The sequence below is a fragment of the Myotis lucifugus genome, unplaced genomic scaffold, assembly GCF_000147115.1.
Source record: "Myotis lucifugus unplaced genomic scaffold, Myoluc2.0 scaffold_322, whole genome shotgun sequence".
In the NCBI taxonomy this organism is placed as follows: Eukaryota; Metazoa; Chordata; class Mammalia; order Chiroptera; family Vespertilionidae; genus Myotis; species Myotis lucifugus.
In genome coordinates, this window is record NW_005871370.1 from 1,166,089 (window position 1) to 1,181,350 (window position 15,262).

General features: G+C 46.9%; 1 pseudogene; it reads left to right on the forward strand.

Annotated features, from left to right (window-relative positions):
* Positions 1-1,521: 1,521 nt before the first annotated feature.
* On the forward strand, positions 1,522-11,334 carry LOC102427371 (annotated as a pseudogene).
* Positions 11,335-15,262: the final 3,928 nt, after the last annotated feature.

Below are 15,262 nucleotides of genomic sequence, written 5' to 3' on the forward strand. Positions count from 1 at the left end.
CTTCTGGATTCACACCTCTGGCCTTGTAAAGACTTCATTTGTAGCCCTGGGCGGTTTTGCTCAGGGAGCAAGAGCAGTAGGGCGTCTCTCCCTCCTCTCTCTCTTCTACTCTCTCTAGAAATCAATGGAAAAAATATCCTCTGTTGAAAAATATCCTCTGTTGAGGATATTTTAAAAATACTTCATTTGTAAAACAAGGACAGTCATTTTCAATACTTCAATAGTGGGTTGCCACTCAAACGTTGTTGGTTCAGGATGGACAGATCCATTCACCCATTTTTTTTAAATTTATTGATTTGAGAGAGAGACATAGATGATTTGTTGTTCCCCTTATTTAGGTATTCATTCGTTGACTCTTGTATATGCCCTGACTAGAGTTTGAACCCACAACTTTGGCATATTGGGATGATGTTCTACCCAACTGGGCTACCTGGCCAGGGCGGTCATTCACCAATTTTTGAATTGTTTTTTCCCATCTGGGTATATTTTTTAAAATACGTATCACCCTTGGGGGGGGGGGAGGATATGTGGGTGTCACTGATTTCAAGAAAATATCACCCTATCAGGTGAATCAAGCAGATTTAATTAGTAAAAATACATATTGTCCCATAACATTCCCTACTTGGATAGGAAACTGGTTCTGATTAAAAAACAGACACTGATTAGATAGCCCTACCATTGTGTAGAAGCTTTATTCTGAGGGAGGAGGCAACTTAGTTAGGTGTGGTTTAGAACAGATAAGTAGCCCCATTATCTATGAGGGTCCTAGTGGCTTCCCTTTTAAAGATAATTCCAAACTATCAGTGAAGAGAAGGGGAAATGCCCTCAGATCAACTCTATGCAAACTTTTATTTCTTTTCTCTTTCTAAATTCTATTTCCATTTCCCATAATCTTTCTTACAGTGACCTGGCTTTCTTGAATAAAGACAGACTTCATTACATAAAAAGGTACGGTTTTTTTTTTTGTTTTTTTTTTAGTTTTATTCATTTCAAACGGGCCGGATCCGGCCCGCGGGCCGTAGTTTGCCCATGGCTGGAGGGGCACCCCTAGGCAATGCGATAGGGTGCAAGTGAGATAGGGGAAAGTCGAAGAAATGGAGGGGAAGGTCTTAAGGGTCTGCGGGGTTGGAGTGGTCGGCCCGAGTAGGTTTGGAGTGTGCTGGGGAAGGAAGAGGAAGAGAGGAAGATCCAGTTGGAAACGGCTCAGCACAGTACCTTTCTCCTTGCGAACCAGGACGGCGCCAGCTGTGGGCTGAACGGGCGGTTGTTTCCTGAGTGCGCTTGGGACCGACATGCTCATGGCAGCGGCAGTGCTCCCGAAACTTCACTGATTCCAAATAGTGAACAGCTATCAACGCCAAAACAGAAAAATCCTCTCCCACTGGAGGCTCTGGACGCTGCTATGCAACTGAAGGAAACACCACTTAAGGAGGAGCTAGAGAAACCGGAAGTGTCCGACCAGAGGATTGTGGGATTGCGGAGGCCGCCTGGGTGCTTGCGAACGTGAGCCTGTTATTGCGCATGTACAGAGTCAGCCCTACAGTCCTCAGTCTCGCAGTATTTGGACGTGACTTCTGGTTAGAAATTATTTGTTTGTTACCTTGGTTTGAAGTGGGGGACAAGAACGGGGAGTTAGACCATCTCTACGCGGAGTACACACGCACCTCCCAGGAACTGCAGATGAAGCGCTGGCAATCCAAGCCTTCAATGAAACCACCAAGATCTTCCAAGAGCAGGGCAGACTCAAGAGAAGTGCAGCAAGGAGTATCTGGAGCGCTTCCGGCGTGAGGAGAATGAAAAAGAGATGCAGAGGATCATCCTGAATTCAGAACAGCTCAAGTTTCGCATCACCAAGGTCTACGAGAGCCGCACGAAGCTGGAACAGGAGCTGTGGACACAGGCCTCGGACAACCGGGAGATCGATAAGCGCATGAACAGCCTGAAGCCAGACCTCATGCAGCTGTGCAAGATCCGAAACCAGTACCTGGTATGGCTCACCCAGAAAGGCGCCCAACAGAAGAAAATCATCGAGTGGTTGGGAATCAAACATGAGACTAAAGACCAGTATGCACTGGTGGAGGATGAGGATGACTTCCCCAACATGAGGAACGAACCTGGTGTGTGGGCAAGATCAACCGCTCGCAGGCTGAGGAAATGCTGAACGGCAGGCGGGATGGTACCTTCCTCATCCGTGAGAGCAGCCCGCGGGGCTGCGGTGCCTGCTCTGTGGTGGTGGACGGTGATACCAAGCCCTGTGTCATCGACCGCAGGGCCACTGGCTTGGGTTTCGCGGAGCCCTACAATCTGTATGGGTCTCTCAAGGAGCTGGTGCTACATTACCAGCACACCTCCCTCATGCAACACAATGATGCACTTACCATTACACTGGCACATCCTGTGGGAGCCCCGGGCCCTGCACCCCCACTGACTCATACAGAGCAGGACTCCATCTTTCTGTCTATCTCTCTTCTTTGTGAATCTTTCTTTCTCTGTCTCAATCTCTCTCTTGCTTTCTCTGAGTCTCTCTCTTCCTGTCACTCCATCTCTGTCCTCTCTGTCTCTCTTAGTCTCTGTACCTCTAAATCTCTGTTAGAGGAGCATACCTCCTCCATCCCATGCCCCCTTTCCCCATGGGCACTGCCGTCCCCTGGCTCTGGCTGCCCCCACCAGTTCCTACAGTTCCCCCAAGCTCCACCCAGCCTGTACCTGCCATGTTTATAAAGGTCCCTGGGGTGCTCAGCCTCAGCCTGGTGCTCTGATTTTTAAGCCATAGACCTGGGGTCAGGGCAGGAAGAAGGCAGTAAGGAACTCCCTGGGCCACTTCCAAGAACCTCAGCTGTGGCATGCCGGGGTGGGGGCGGGACAGCTCCACAGACCCAACTTCCCCTCCTGAGGTGAAACCTGCATGGGTTACCCCCACATGGAGCTGGTGCCCAGAAGCCTTCCTTCCCCCAAAAGCAAAATTATTAAAAAATAACCTCAAGAGCTCGGCCCTCTCTGACCACAGGTTTCCCAGGAACCGAGGCTACTGCAAGTACTGCTTGGCCAGCCGAGATGCACCGCTGCCCCCAGCACCTCCACTCAATGCAGTTTCAAGGTTTCACCTTGATCATGTTGAGTTCTGATTTTGTTTCTTTGACTGTAAACCCATTTTCTCCTCTTTTGGGACAAGAACCCTGGTTTTCTATGCTAGCATGGACCCCCCTGCTGCCTGTCCAGCAAGGCTGGCAGATGGGTTTTGTATGGTATGTTGATACTTATGTGGCTATAAAACATTAAACTCAAAAAAAATAAAAAAGGAAAATGGGATAATGGCGAATAAGAAACTTTGGAGACAGTGAAGGGCAGTTTGTCCAGACTGTTGAGAGCTAAGAATTAGAGTTTAATTGGGATAGAAATCCTGCTAACAGAACTGATCCCTGAAATCTGAGCACTCTACTTTTAGGTTTTCCAATTCAAGTTTTTGGAGACTGCCTATTAAAACATTCCTGGTTGGAAAGTGTTTATATAGAAGCCCATAAGTATTAAGTATTTGCTGTGTTTACCATGCTTAGCTCTCTGTAAGGAATATGGAACAATGTTAAACACCTCATGTTCTCAAGAAGCTTGACTTTTAAAATAAAAAATACAGAAGAAATATAAATATTAAAAATTAAAAAAAAGAAGCTTGAGTTTTAGGGGTGATCAGTCAGGCAGGCAGAGCAATTAGGAGCCAGCGGTCCCGGATTGTGAAAGGGATATCCTGATCTGCGGGATCAGGCCTAATCTGGCAGTCCAACATCCCCCAAAAGGTCCCGGATTGCAAGAGGGTACAAGCTGGACTGAGGGACACACACTCCCGTGCACAAATGTCATGCACCAGGCCTCTAGTAAATTTATAATCCCTTACCACTTTGGCCTCATGCGTCTCTCCTTTGGTGACCCTAACATTTAGTGCTGAAACCTGAGGGAGTTCCCCAGGAATGGGGAGCCATCGCCCCGACTTTGATCACCCTGAGTTTGCTACTCAGAGAGCAGTGGGCAGTGGCAGCTCAACCTGGGCTTACCTCTGAATCCTACTCAGGTGACTCGATTGCAGCCTCGATTAGGCCTCCCTCCCTTATGAACACTCCTGAACCAGGCAAGGAGGACGCACAATCAGGAATCTCTCCTCCATTGATGACCCTTCATCCCACACCAGCCAATCTTCTCTAGGTCAGACCTCAGCCAGTCCAGCAAGGCTGCTGCCATCTGGATCCAGTTTGGAGCTCCCAGACCTCCTGGGACTGGCCACAGAAGACTGAAGATGCCCAGGCTCTGACAAGGCCCCACAGACTTACATCACCAGGACAAAGCCTCGGTTAATGATTGGGGTGGCAGATAACATCTAGGCTCAATTGTATTTCAGCTCCAGGCCCAGAAAAGCAGCAAAACCAAACAAGTGACACTGTGGCAGCCTCAGGAACAGCTTTTACCAAGTCACTCAAGAGGACCGCTTTTGAGCCTTCACCAACCAGTCTCCCAGGGAAATCATACTGCCACAACTCCTCGCTCCAACCAGGAGGTAGCTATACAATGTTCCAGCTGACTACAATCAAAGTCAAACCCCTGTGATCTCGACGCCCCCTCTCATCAGGAATTAACTATGGAGATATGACCTTCGTCCCTGTACCATAAAACAAAAAGGCTGGAATGTTAAATCTGATCAAATATATTAATCAATTCCCCCTCCCCTGGGAACTGGCCTTTAGGCCACTTCACAATGGACATTCCACTTGCTTAAGCCACATTTCACTTGCTAAAACCATTATCTCTGCCCTCCGGAGTTTCCCAGAATCCCAACATGCCCAGAGAATTCTTCACCCAGAAACAGCCTGCCATTGTCCTTTAAAAACCTCTGACTCCCATCTTTGGGTGCTGGCACCATTTTAGGGCTCAGCCCATCTGGTATTCAGGTGACCTAATACATTTATAATCCCTTACCAAAAAAAAAAAAAAAGAAAGAAAGAAAAGAAACCAGAAAATAACCCCTGACCCTTCTTATCTATATTTTAATGAATCAACACATTGAAGGACACACCTGAAAAGTTAATGAATATTCTGTTAAAACCCTTCCCTTTGACCTCCCCTAGGATTCGGTCCCACCAAAGTAACATAAAAAGCCTCAAGACAAAGAACCCATGGTGCGCTCTTGCTAGAACATGGCTGCACCTTCTATCTCTGCTCTTTTTCTCTAAGGGTCCTGATGAGACTTGCAATCAGGAGAGCAATGGGCAGTGGCAGCTCGTCCCAGTCTTATCCCCTGAACTTGTCTCCAGATCCCATTTCTCTGACTTTCTTCTGTTGCTTCTTCTATCCTAAGCACTTTCTTCATTTCACTGTCCCCAGCTTTAATAAACATATTCTACCTAGGCCATGCTGTTGCTGGAGCATGCCCACAGCTCATATCTCTGTTCTCTGTCCCCTAAATACTAAGGCACCCCACAAGACTTGGAACCAGGAAAGCAGTGGGCAGCAGCAGTTCATCTTGGGCTTACTTCCTGAACCTGTCTCCAAGGCCCCCTTTTTCTCTGACTTTCCAGTGAGCTCACTTCTGCCATGGTGACTTCTATTTCTCAGTGAGCCAAAGCAGCCTCACCTAGACTCTCTTTTGTTTCTTCTTCTGATAGGGGCAGGAATAAAATATTGGGGGCCAACTATAATTGTAAGAAATATTAATCATGCTCTGTTAACTGTGATTGTTTTATTTGGATTAAAGAAGGCACATTCTAACCTGGCTGGCAGTTGCCTGTGGGACCTGGGAATTCACCTGGCAATGCAGCCCATTCTCCTCATCAGGGAGCTGCCTATTCTCATGGAAAGCAGAAACCAAAGCCAGAAACCAGAGCTGCCAGCCCTTTGAGGACCCCCAGCCTTTGCATATCACTAGCCCTTTGAAGACCCCAGCCCTTTTGCATATCTGTAAACTGCCCATTTGCCCTTTTTGTCTACTTCCCAATGTAATGTTTGTCCTTCTACCTAATGTAAGCAGCTGGCTTATGGTGGGGTGGAGAACAGATTTTTGTGGATGACCTGCTACTCTCCCATGCTGCTGGCAGTATTGGAATAAAATCACATATGATTCAACCTGGTCTCGCTCAAGTAGTGAAGGGCAGCATGGACCCATTGATTGTCCGGTTACACTTCTACATTCAGCCCTTCCTTTGTTTCACTGTTCCCACTTTTAATAAACATGGTCTCAAAATCATCTGGACTCATATTGTGAAATCTTTCCTACGTGAAATCAAGAACCCACACACTACCTGCAGGCACCAATAACACAATGAATGCATGCAATTGTTTTCCCTCTACTTCAGACTGGTTTTTCTGCTTTTCTACTGTGAGTGTGATTTACCTATGCTTTTTCTAGGAGCTTCTAGATTGGAATTAAAATAAGCTTTCCATTCATTCTGTTTAACTTTAGAGCCAGCTTTTCCTAATTTTGCATGCAAAATTTGACTTAGGCATCAAAAGAGCTACATTTTAGTGTTGTAAAGCTGATCACTTCTAATTACATTTTTCCCATTTCTATAAATACTTGCAAATAAAGGCTTCCTGTCTATTGTATATCTGCAGAAGTATTAAGGAGGGCTGAGGCTGGGAGTTAAAAAACAGCCATTCATTTTTCTCCATGTGTCCTGCCTTAGCCTGGGTTCTCTCAACCCTTAACCTTTAGCTCTACCACAAGGATTTTTTAAAAACAGATCACAGAAAGTGAGCCTCTTACCTTAAAATAGGGGTCGGGGGTGGGGGGTGGGTAGGTCCAGAATTCCAAAGGAACTCACCCAATGCAAAATGAGGAGCATGTAGGGCCCAGAGGGCCCCAGCTTGTACCTAGCATGGGTCTGAGTCTGCGAGGTGGCTGTGGGTGGGCTCCTCTGGAATCCTGCCACTCTATACCATGATGAGACAATCCTAGTCATAGCAAGTGAGCCAGCTGGGCTCAGTAACCTCAGGAAACAAGGTCCCCTCTGGGGCACTAGATGTTATTGGACAGGGGACCTGTCCCTGAGCAGGTTGGCATAAGGACGGCCAGTATGTGTGTTCTTGACAACACAAGACCAAGTGACTATGCGGGTGTGTTTATTATAGCTGGGGACAGTAAAACAAGGAAGGGTTTAGCATAGAAGAGGCCACAGGGAGACCCAGGCTGGGCTGCTTTGGTTCTCTAAAAATGTTATTGGAAATAAATGAGCTAAGGCAGGGCTGCTTTAGCTCACTGGGAAGTCTGACAAAAGGAGACAGGTTCAGGGGGTTAGCCTGGGATGAGCTGCTGCTGCCCATGACTCCCCTGCTTACAAGTCTGGTGGCGTCCCTTAGACTTTAGGAGGTGTGTGCCTGTGGGGAAGAAGAGAGAGAAGGGAAAGACATGGGTGTGTTCCCCAGAGGGAGAGCGCATGCTGGGTCCTTTGTCTTGAGAGTGTTTTTCTCTCTGCAGGTGGGAATCCTCAAGGAGGGTTTTAGCAGAATATTCATCAGTTTTCTACGTGGGCTCTTTCAGGGTCCTGGTCTCTACTGATTGGTCAGTGCCAGGGCAGGGGGTCATTGCAACTGGTCCTGGTGTCACCCACCTAGTTTTGCTATTTTTCTGGGTCTGGAGCTGAAATACAACTGAGAACTAGGTGTTATCTCTAGGGAGGTGACCTTCTGTGTCTGCTGTAAGTTGCTCTGCCAGTAGTTTCAGATATCTGTCTCAGTTTCCCTGTTCCACTTGTCCTGGCTTACTGACCTGTCTCATGCACTAGCACATGCCCTACCAGAACTCATGTCCATGGCCTCCTGTAGATGTGACCTGTGGATGTCTGGCTCTAAGTAGTACAAGCTCTGCAGGCCTGTCCTGGCCCCACCCCTCCCCTGGCTACACCCTCTGTTCAGGTTCTGGCTGGGTGTGGCCATCCTTGCCCTTTGCTTGCCTAGGGCCAGGAGCATTCTGAAGAAACCTGGGTGGAGCAGCTCTGAGCTCCACCCTGGAATCTAAAAACCCACCCTGTGCTTTGCCTCTTCCTTTACCCCATCTCCTGTCAGCATTAAAGCTCAAGGTGGCTCCAGAGCTCTGGGTCTCACAGAGGGAAGACTGAAGAGCACAGAACAGTGAGTGTCCTGAAGATCCCATCCTCCCATCTCCACCACTTCACTCTTCTCACTGCCCCCACCCCAGCATCGCAGTAACCTGACTTCTGCAAATGTCTCTGCCTTCTCTGGGCTCCTCCCTTTATGGCTTTCCCTGCCTCTTCCCTTAACCTCCCTTCTCCCAACATCATCTACTGGAAGAAACCAAGAGGATTACAAAAGTGGGTTCGTAGTGCTAAAGAGGAATTTGCCAGGGAAACAGTAATGACCCAGTGGGAGTCTGGTATTGGGATATGGTAGGGGACAAGAATGACTGCTATTCTCTACCTGCCTAATGCCCTCCCCACCCACCTCCTCCACAGTGAACATCCCTAAGGCCCTTGGAGCTGGAACTGAGATAATGAGTGCAGCAGACATGGCCAGTGCAGCAGTCACGGCCAGAGCAGCAGAGATGGCCCATGGAGTCGAGCAGCGGCTGGCCCAGATGTTAGAGGGTATGAGCAAGGAGCAGCTGAGGGAGTTCCTGCTGCGGCTGCCTGATAAGGATCTCTCCCAGCACTCTCCTGGGGCAACCCCAGCTCAACCAGAGGAGGTGTGTGGCATGGAAGTGGCCTCATGCCTGGTGGCTCAATATGGGGAGCACCAGGCCTGGGACCTGGCCCTGCAGTCCTGGGAGCAGATGGGCCTGAGCGAGCTGTGTGCTCGAGCCCAGAAAAAGCCAGCTATGAAGTCAGGTGAGTAGACAACATACCCTCTGCCTGCTGTTCATCTTCCCACCCATGACCCACTGAACCCCATCAGACCTTCTTCGGGGACTGCCCTGTCAAGGGGGGATCCAGGCTCAAACTAGACTTCAGCTAAGAGACTTGTGGAGAAGAATGCCTAGTGCATTCCCAGCAACCCATGGGTCCTCACAGCACCTGGGAGGGAGCACTCAGAAGGCCAGAGAAACTATGGCACTCCAAGGCCAGATGTCCCAAATAAGTTTCTATTTTTATATATTTAAGACCTGTCACCTATGTCGGGGTGTGGGGGGTTCCCATAAAGGTGTTGCTCCTAAGTGGGACATGCACAGGTGGTCTGTACCATCTGCTTGAGGCTTGCGCCAATACCTTCTGGTCAGACACTTTCACAGAGACAGCACCGAGATCTGAGCTGAGCCGGAGAAATTACACACAAACAGGTTAGATGCAAGCACACAGGGGGTTTATTTACCAGTTCCTGATGGGTCTCAGGTGCTGGGAAGGATCCACCGGTCGATGCTCGCTGATACACACACAGGGGTAGATGGCGCCGTTGGCTGCTGGCTCCTTTGTCGATCGACAGTTAATTGGGCAGAGTTTTGTCCTGGGAACCGAGACATGAGCACACACAGGTCCTCACGCTTTGGCGACAGGAGAGCTATGAGCTGCTGGGTCCATCAAACTGTCTGATCTTATACCCCTCTGTAGACGTGGTCTTCGTTGGCGTATGTGTTATCAAGGGCTGCCATATGTGGATCCACCCGGGGTCTGTTAATCTATGGGTGTGTACTGGCTATGAATGTTCCCATCAGATAGGTTGTTTATCAGTACTAAGCAGAGCTATGAGGATGCGTTCCTGGGTCCAACACAGCATTCCTATATCTACCATTACTATAACAGTCCACACAGGGTTACATGCTTTAAGTCTTACATTCTAAGGTCCTAACATTAATTACCATAATGATTACTATAACACCAGAGAAACTCTCAGAAAGCACTAGCAGAAAGAGTGTGGGTTTCACACCCATCTCCCAAGAGGCCACTTGCCTGGTCTTGTGCTATAAGCACAGAAGGGAGTTGGCAAGAAGCAGGTTCTAGTCCTGGCACCACCACATTGGGCAAGTCACTTCACTGCTCTCTGCATCTTCTCTCCATCTGTAAAATGAGAGGCTGGGAGCCTGCCTCCTGGACTGTAGGAAGGTAAAGAGGTAATCCATGTTAGACACCTACCAGAGTCCGCTTCCTAGTAAGTTCTCAATGAACTGTTCTGTTGTTACTGTTGCTGCCCCTGCGGATGTTGTTACTACTGACAGCTGTGGGTGGCAGAAGCTCTCAGCTTATGTGAGAGGACTTGAGGCGCAGAGAGGAGTCATGACATATATGGGAAGGGAGAGGCAGAAGCAAACCAGGGCAGAGATACAAAGCTCCTAGAGCCAGATCAGGACAGTTGCCCAGCAGTGTCAGGGTACCATTCTCCAATGAGAGGGTGGGGCAGGCTGCAGTGGGCTCACTGGTTCCTCCTGACCTCTCCTAGTTAAGATAGGTCTCTTGTTTTCTGGTGCTGTTGACTATGACGGCGAGAACAGCATCAGGTGTTAGACCAGTGGAGTCAGACCAGACCTCATTTCAGAAACCTTGGTACTTGAGTTCTGACTAGGGAAGAATTCAGAGCCAAGACTCAAACTATAAGAGAACTTTTACTTAGAAAATCGCAGAGGTATCAGAAGTGGATGGTAGAAGAAAAGGGTTCAGGAAACACCTTACAGTAGCAAAGGAAGGGCCCTTGGAGCTTGGGAGTGAGGAAGGTAAAGGTAATGGTAATGGGGGATGGAAGGGGAGGGGAGGGGTGCGGAAAGGCATGGGCTTGCTCCCAGGAGGGAGAGCGCACTGGGTCCTCCATCCTAAAAGCTTTTAAGAGTGGAGATCTTAGGGGAGATCCCAGGGAGGATCTCAATAGAATATTTATCAGCTTTCCAAGTGGGTCCTTTGTAGTCTCCACTGATTGGTTGGTGTCAGGGCAAAGGGTCATTAGTCAATGCAGATGGTTTTGCTGCTTTTCTGGGCCTGGAGGTGAAATACAACTGACGCCCAGATGTTATTTCTTGGAAGGAAAGATCAGGGAGTCTGAACAGCATGGCCAGAGATATGAAAGGTCAGGGGGTCCACACCCCATGATGAGTGATATGCTAGGGGAAGGAAGATTACCCTAGGGGTGAGGTCCTTGTTTTCCAAGTTTTGCCCATTGCTGGGCCACCCTGGTGACCTTCTGTACCTGGCCTATCGTCCTTGCTCTGCTCATGCCAGCACAGTTCTTCTCCATTGAAGACCCCCAGATTCAATGCCCTAGCTCCTGCCCATCCTACTAGCAAGCATCAACCTCCTTCCTACAGTGCAATTGCCCCCATTCCTCTACTCCCCAATTCCACCCAAGCAAAACTCCACCAAGCTGCTGAAATTCTTTGACCCTGAGTCCTGGATCCTCCAAGACATAGAGAGAATTTGAAACACTTGCCTGACATATGGACAGAGCTGGAAATATGAGGCTTGCTGAGCTGTCCTGAGGCCCCAAGAGGGGCTGCAAGGCAGCAAGTGAATTCCCAGCCAGGTGAGCTCAGAGCTGCATGAGGACCTGGGCCAATAAAACATCATAAGAAGGATGGAAAAACCATGGTGGTGGAGTCAGTAGGCCTAGAAATGATCTTTCAGGAACATTCCAGTGTTGAGGTTACATCCCCTCTGATTTGACAGATGGGTAAACTGAGACCCATGCAGGCCAGGCAGTGAATCTTACCCAACCAGGTGCCATGATAACGTGGTCCTTCGTCAGGCACATCTTGGGTCATAATAACTCTGAAGTTCCCTGGGGTCTGGATGGTCCAGAAAGTTCCAAAGAGGACTCTGTTCTCCAGGTGAACCCCAAGAGGAGGGTAGGCCTATTCCTCAGCTCAAGCCAGTCCCCTCTCCTGACTTCTCTGATTTTACCCTCCACATATGGAGTCACCTGGGCTGGAAATCTCAGCTACACCCTTGCCTCTTTCTCTTTTCATCCCAACATCCAAATCCACGCTCACACAGAACTTGGAAACAGCCAGGGCTGGAACCCAGACCCAGTGATCTCTCCTTCCACCCTGCTGCTGCTTTGTGAGGACCCCACCCCCAGTTTCCATGTCCCCTTTTCTCTTCCCTTCCTTCTGTGCCACTCTCCCTCCTCCTGCCCCCAGGCCCTGGCAGTGATGGTTACAAGCTCAAGCTTCATTGTCTGACATAATAACAGCTAATCCTGCTCTCTTTGGTTTCCATTTGCATTGAATATTTTTCCATCCTTTTCCCTTAGTCTAAGTGTGATTTTAAAGCCAAAGAGAGTCTCTTGAAGGCAGCATATAGTCAGATCTTGGGTTTTATTTTGCTTTGTTTGTATTTTTTATCCATTCAGCCACTCTATCTTGTGATTAGAGAAGGTAATGCTTTTTATTCAAAGTAATTATTGATAGGGAAGGATTTATCCATTGTTTTTGTAGCTGTTATATACTTCTTTTATTCTTTCTTCCTCTCTTGCTGTGTGTGATTTGATGAGTTTCTATAAGGGTATGCTATGATTCCTTTCTCTCTTGTTTGTGTATCTGCTAGAGGTTTGTCTTCGTGTGTGCCATGAGATGTACATTAACTATCTTATAATTATTACAGTCTATTTCAAACTCATAACAACTTAATTTCAATCACATTTAAAAATTCTACTCTTTTACTCCCCCATTGTTGTCATGATTTACATCTTTTATATTGTGTATCCATTACCAAATTATTTTATTCTACATGAGTTATTTGTGTGTGTGTGTGTGTGTGTGTGTGTGTGTGTGTGTGTGTTTGCATGAGTTCTTTTTAATACTTTTGCTCTTGTTTCCTCTTGGAGTTTCATTCAATAAATTTATTATTTCAATATAATAAAAATGTTGTGACAGAAAATAACACATATAACTAATAATTTTGTTAAACTCCTCCCTTTAGGCACAGAGTATTCACTAATGACTCTGTCATTGCTGTCCCATCATTGAGTCAGAGTTTACCAAAGATAATCACACATAGTCTTGTCATAATATTTTTTATTACAATAGCCAGAGACTGAGCATGAAGGTTTAGGAGGTGTCAAGACCCCTTCTTCAACTATAGGAATGTGTCATCTCAAGACTGTATATTTAAATAAAGAAGTTCAAATGTAAAGAGAAAGGAATACAATTTCTTCATAAATATTCTATGTCTACTATTACCAATCACATATTCTTTTATAAACATTGAAACACCTATAAAGAAAATTTATACATACATCTATACTAATAATAAAGGAATATGCAAACTGTCCAGGACGCCCTCACGCATAACAACCAGACCGAACAGCAGACTGTGTGGGGCAACCAGGCTGGCAGGGGGGTTAGTGAGGAACGACCAAATGACTGAACAGCAGGCTGCGTGGGGTGATCAGGCTGGCAGGGGGCAGGCAGTGAGGGGCGACCAAAAGACCAAACAGCAGGCTGCATGCAGCGAACAGGCTGGCAGTGGGGACAGTGAGGGGTGACCAGGCAGGCAGAGTGGGGCAGTGAGGGGCAATGAGGCCAGCAGAGGGGGAAGCTGGGGACGACCAGGCCAGCAGGGGGGGGGCAATAAGGGGTGATCAGGCCAGTTGAGGGGCAGTTAGGGGCAACCAGACCGGCAGCAGAGGGGGTTAGGGGTGATCAGGCAGGCGGAGAGGCAGTTGGGGGCGATCAGGCAGGCAGGCAGGTGAGCAGTTAGGAGCCTGTGGTCCCAGATTATGAGAGGATACAGGCTGAGCTGAGGGGGACCCCCCCACCCCATGCACAAATTTCATGTACCGGGCCTCTGTCATTGCTGTCCCATCATTGAGTCAGAGTTTACCAAAGATAATCACACATAGTCTTGTCATAATATTTTTTATTACAATAGCCAGAGACTGAGCATGAAGGTATATACTCACATGAAGGTATATACAAACATACATATATACATACATATATATATATACACACACAAACATATAAAGGGTGTCCCAAAATTCACCCAAGATTTGAATTTTGCGTTAGCATTAACAACAACAAAAAATAAAAGCCTAATTTTACTTGGTTTATTGAATCAGATTCTAATATCTGTTGCTGTTTGATTTCAATCCCTTCAATTTTTTTTTAATTTTGTTTTATTGCTTAAAGTATTACAAAGGGTATTACATATGTCTCCTTTTTTGTTTTCCCCCTTGACATTCCCCCAGCCTCCCCTACCCCCCAGTGTCTTGTGTCCATTGGTTATGCTTATATGCATGCATACAAGTCCTTCGGTTGATCTCCTACCCCATCCCCCTGCCCTCCAACCCTCCTCAGCCTTCCCACTGTAGTTTGACAGTCTGTTCGATGTTGCTCTGCCTCTGTATCTATTTTTGTTCATAAGTTTATAATGGTCTTTATTATCCATAAATGAGTAAGGTCATGTGGTATTTTTCCTTCATTGACTGGCTTATTTCACTTAGCATAATGCTCTCCAATTCCATCCATGCTGTTGCAAATGGTAAGAATTCCTTCTTTTTTACAGCAGCATAGTATTCCATTGTGTAGATGTACCACAGTTTTCTAATCTATTCATCTGCTGATGGGCACTTAGGCTGTTTCCAGATCTTCGCAATGGTAAATTGTGCTGCTATGAACATATGGGTGCACATATCCTTTCTGATTGGTGTTTCTGGTTTCTTGGGATATATTTCTAGAAGTGGGATCACAGGGTCAAATGAGAGTTCCATTTTTAGTTTTTTGGGGAAACTCCATACTGTTCTCCACAGTGGCTGCACCAGTCTGCATTCCCACCAGCAGTGCACGAGTGTTCCTTTTTCTCCACATCCTCTCCAGCACTTGTCGTTTGTCCATTTGTTGATGATAGCCAGTCTGACAGGTGTGAGATGGTACCTCATTGTTGTTCTGATTTGCATCTCTCGGATGATTAGTGACTTTGAGCATGTTTTCATATGTCTCTTGGCTTTCTGAATGTCCTCTTTTGAAAAGTGTCTACTTAGGTCCTTTGCCCATTTTTTGATTGGATTATTTATCTTCCTTTTGTTAAGTTGTATGAGTTCCCTATAAATGTTGGAGATTAAACCCTTATCAGTGATAACATTGGGAAATATGTTCTCCCATGCAGTGGGCTTTCTTGTGGTTTTATTGATGGTTTCTTTTGCTGTGCAGAAGCTTTTTATTGTGATGTAGTCCCATTTGTTTATTTTCTCTTTAGTTTCCAATGTCCTAGGAGATGTATCGGTGAAGAAATTGCTTGGGCATATGTCTGAGGGTTTGTTCCCTTTAGATTCCTCTAGTATTTTTATGGTTTCTCATCATACATTTAAGTCCTTTATCCATTTTGAGTTTATTTTTGTGTATGGTGTA